At 29.4% G+C, this 4,913-nt stretch overlaps 1 long non-coding RNA gene across 1 annotated transcript; it reads right to left on the minus strand.

Moving 5' to 3' along the window:
- Positions 1 to 476: 476 nt before the first annotated feature.
- Positions 477 to 4,294, minus strand: LOC142175481 (uncharacterized). Its single transcript, XR_012704552.1, has 2 exons — positions 3,260 to 4,294; positions 477 to 990 (listed from the first exon to the last, which is right to left on the minus strand). It is a non-coding gene; the product is annotated as an uncharacterized LOC142175481 (long non-coding RNA).
- Positions 4,295 to 4,913: the final 619 nt, after the last annotated feature.

Consider the following 4,913-nt stretch of genomic DNA (forward strand, 5'->3'; position numbering starts at 1 on the left):
GACTCTGTAATTTGTGTTCGCAATTTTGAGTTTTCTTTCATGTCGTTATGCCTAGAATTCTTAAAAACTAATTGATAGTTTTTCTATACTATGCAATTTTACTAGCGAATTGTAAGTTTGTTTGGGAAATTAAAATGTAATTTTTGCACATACTAACTTTACAAGTTAAAATAAATAAATAAATTACATAGTTTAATCGTCTTATCAGTTATGAGAGTTTCTGGTAATATATATATTGGTACCATTGTTACTGTCTCATTTTTTCCTCGTTTCCCTTCCATTTTCCAATTCTCCCATATAAGAATAATTTTTCTAAAAAGAGTAATGTATCCCCTGGAGTCAATCAGTCCATCTTGTCATGTCTTCTGCTTCCGAATGTAAGCATTGAAGAGTAAATAGTGTTTCGGATTGTATTCCATTGCTTGAAAATCTCAATCAAAACATCAAATGGAGTAATGTGCCAAGCAAGACAAATATAAGGAGATAAAATTCAACTTTTATTAATAACTTTTTATCATATGTTATTTGCTTCGACAATAACAATAACAATAACTATTCCGGTCCCAAAGGAGTTGGGTAACTATTCCGGTCCCAAACAAGTTGGGTGTTTTATTTGCTTCAAAAATGAAAATAAAATCAAAGAACAATCATAACAAACTTTAAAATCAAGAATCACATAAGAATTTGCGCAGTCTCGCAAACACTCTATACGATCACCAATTTCAAAATTTAGGGAGCCAATTCCAAAGCACGGAGAAAATCTTCCACAGAGTTTTCAGCAATAGACTGAGCCATCATGTCTTCCATTTCAGGAGGAACATGGACGTTCGCTGCCTCGGTTGGAGGCTGAGGGATGTAGACGTCAGCAATAGGAGGACCAAGCGCGATCGATGAAAATTGAGGCAACATAGGCACAGAATTCGACGAACCAGCTTGATCCTCGAAAGGTAGCATTGTTTGGAACTTCGTCGCAACTTCTTTCATCTGCTCCTACATATATATACGACCATCAGATGACTGTCAAGTTCTCAATTTACTTATCACTAGTGCTTTTCTTCATGAGTTTAACTTATACAAATAATTATGTAACTAATTTTTATACTATTAGGTCACTGTTATCCGTTGTATTAGGTAATTAGCTCGCTTTATTTTCAATTTACAAATCTCACTTTTCAAGATTAATTAAAAGATTTTTCTTCGTTTATATATTCTTGCCATAACAAATAAATACAATATACCAATTATAATTGATAAAAATAATAAAAAATTAACAAGTAAAAATCCTAAAAAAGAAAAGAAAACAATAACAAAATTACAGGAATTATATAAAGAATATAAAACCACGAAAAAGGACAAATTAATAAACAAAATGTCAAAACTAGAATATAAGTATATCTTACAACTTAAGATTAAACATAAAATCTAAATCTTTTCCTTTTATTTTTTCAAAAATATCATTATCAAATATTACTTTTTGTTCACTTGATTCTTTGGGGATACCAATCCCGAGCAACACTATATGTTCCTTTATAGTAATATTCTTTAAATGCACACGTATATTCGTCTATGTAACACATGTTACATATAGCTAGTTTGTTCATTAGATTTCTACTTACTGTTTTTTCTTTTTGTTGCTCTTCTATTTCTGTTGTCATACTACTAAATTCATTTCTTATAGCTAATTCATATTTTATTAATATGTCTATAGTTGTTGTAGCTGATTCACCATCGAATTTTTTATTACTTCTTAATGCTTTTATACTTTCATCATTTAGATTTTGTATCGAATTTACAAATAAAGATATATTAATAGGAATGCCCTTTTTAGATAAATTATACCCACATATAATAACAAAAACTCATTGGTGGTTTACTACACCATGCAAACAAAAAATAGGAGCAAAAAGAGTAAGAAATAAAATAAGAAAAACAACACCGTGGATTAAAGGAAGTGAAAAGGTAACCCAAAAATTAGAAAATGAAAAAATAAATGAGCAACAAATAGAATTAATAATATTTGCTATAAATAAGATAAAAATAATTCAAGACAAATTAGAATCATTATATAATGAAAATCCCCTTCAAGGATGGGATAAACATAAAACGAAAGTAAAAATAGAATTAATAGATGAAAATAGTATAATAACACAGAAACCATTAAAATATAATTTTAATGATCTAGAAGAATTCAAAATGCATATAAAAGAACTATTAAAAAATAATTATATACAGGAAAGTAATAGTAAACATAATAGCCCAGCATTTATAGTAAATAAACATAATGAGCAAAAAAGAGGTAAAAGTAGAATGGTAATAGATTATAGGAATTTAAATGCAAAAACAAAAACATATAATTACCCGATACCAAATAAAATATTAAAAATAAGGCAAGTACAAGGATATAATTACTTCAGTAAATTCGATTGTAAATCAGGATTTTATCACCTAAAATTAGAAGAAGAATCTAAAAAATTAACAGCTTTTACAGTACCACAAGGATTTTATGAATTGCCTTATTTTTAATATTTTATTTGGTATCGGGTAATTATATGTTTTTGTTTTTGCATTTAAATTCCTATAATCTATTACCATTCTACTTTTACCTCTTTTTTGCTCATTATGTTGTAATTCTATTATTTTTCGGGTTTCTGTTAGGTTCATCTAGTCTGAATATATATCCTCTGTAAGTATATCAAATTCAGATAGGCTTATTGTATTCTCTTCTTCTAAGTCAGATAATTCTGCTAAATCATACCATTGTTGGGTCATTAGTTCTAGTATTTCGTTCATAAGTAATTTGTCAAATATTATATTTTTGATATCATTATTTAGTGATCTAAGTATGTGTAAAATGGTTATTTTATATTCATCAGTGTTATCTAAGATGTAAGGATGATCCATTTTTGTTTGATGTTTTGGCTAAAAATATTCCTTTAATCTCTTCGTTTATCATGTTTATCGTCATCCTATAACAAGTTATTAAGAACAATTCTTTTAGTCACTACCATGATTTTTTGCTTCAATCGTTTTACCCTAACAGCGCCTCAACTCTGGTTACTTCCCTACCACGGCCTTCTGCCTTACTGGTTTCACCCTTAGGATGGCATAGTCTGGGCTTAAACTACTCTCAGCATAATTATTCATGGCAAACTTACTAAAATTATTCTAAATAACAGTTATAACATGATAACAATTATGATAATCTAGAGATTTCAGGAATATATGTATTTAGCTATACATATTTAAAAAAAAAACTTACTTGATACTGTATATCGGGGATTTCTTCTTTCATAGGTTTGGATTGCTCCATAGATTAAAGATGTTAATTTATTTCACTGAATAGATTTTTACAAGAGAGGTTACAAGAGAGTTTTTTCAGAAGGATGTGAAAGGGGTAAGGTAAGGTGTGTCCCTCTAAGCCTTAAGGGCTGTCTATTTATAACGGAAACTAATCCAAACATCGTCCTCCTAACTTTACACTTGGACGGTCTAAAATTAAAGTAAAAGACGCGTTCCCAACAGTTTTTCCACTGACAGTGGTAGTGATAAAGTGGGACTCACAACAACAACTTAAAAACTAAAAGACGGAAAATAATTTACATAAAGTCAAAAGTTGCTTTAATAATTACATAGCTTTTTTCTTTATGTCATTTTCTGCTTCTTCTTGGGTCCTGCCGATCCTGCTAGCTGTCCTTTTGTTTTTGTCTTGTAGCTTTTGTTGTAAGATTCCTTTGTCTCTTTCTTGATATTTTGTTGCGTATCTTTTTAGTTTTCTTCTTCTTCAAATTTGATTTCTGGAACTATGTTTTTCTCTCCTTGACATTTCGAACATATGTGCTCTGAGTAGATTGGACTAATTTGTTTGCAGTATCTTGTCATTAAGTTTTGAGAAATAAATTCTCCTCTAATAGCTCTTGTAATGGGTGCTTCTTCTGGTTGGATTAATGTTTTAATCCATCTCCGTATCTCTTCCATGTCGTTTTCTAAATTTTTAGGTAATCCTGGGCATATTGTTTCTGTAGTTATTATTTCACTTTCTTTAACTAGTTCTTTAGTTATATAATTGTCTTCTTGTCCAGTATTTATCATTATTAGGTATTTTCTTTGATCTATTACTCCTGTTATATAATAGTTGTGTAACTCCGGTTCTTTTATTAATCTTTGTGGGTTTGTATATTCTAATCTTCTCGAGGTACTTGCTCTTGAAGATGTAGTTTGTGGGGATTCATAATTTATTCTTTTAGATGTGCTTAGTCTTTCTCTTACTATTTCTAAATCTCCTTCCATATCTATATCTTTGTAACTATAATCATTATTCTCTATGACTGATATTATACTATCAAATGAGCTCTGGCACCTAGGCTTAGATGTTCTACAAACTCAGCCGATCCCCGATATACAGTATCAAGTAAGTTTTTTTTTTAAATATGTATAGCTAAATACATATATTCCTGAAATCTCTAGATTATCATAATTGTTATCATGTTATAACTGTTATTTAGAATAATTTTAGTAAGTTTGCCATGAATAATTATGCTGAGAGTAGTTTAAGCCCAGACTATGCCATCCTAAGGGTGAAACCAGTAAGGCAGAATGATAGTGTAGTTAGTATTGAAAATAGGTCTTGTGTAGTTTCTTCTTCATTTGTTTGTGTACTTTTGTCTTGATAAGTAATCTGCAATCACATTCTTGTCAGTAGGAATTAATTCTATTGTAAATGTGAAATTTAGTATATTTAATACGAGTCTTCGTATTTCTTTCGTTGTAACTGAGTCTTGTACCTTTTTGGTTATCCACCATTTAACTTGTGTGTTATCTGGATTTTCATTATATAATGATTCTAATTTGTCTTGAATTATTTTTATCTTATTTATAGCAAATATTATTAATTCTATTTGTTGCTCATTTATTTT

Source organism: Nicotiana tabacum, chromosome 21 (genome assembly GCF_000715075.1).
Source record: "Nicotiana tabacum cultivar K326 chromosome 21, ASM71507v2, whole genome shotgun sequence".
Taxonomy (NCBI): domain Eukaryota; kingdom Viridiplantae; phylum Streptophyta; class Magnoliopsida; order Solanales; family Solanaceae; genus Nicotiana; species Nicotiana tabacum.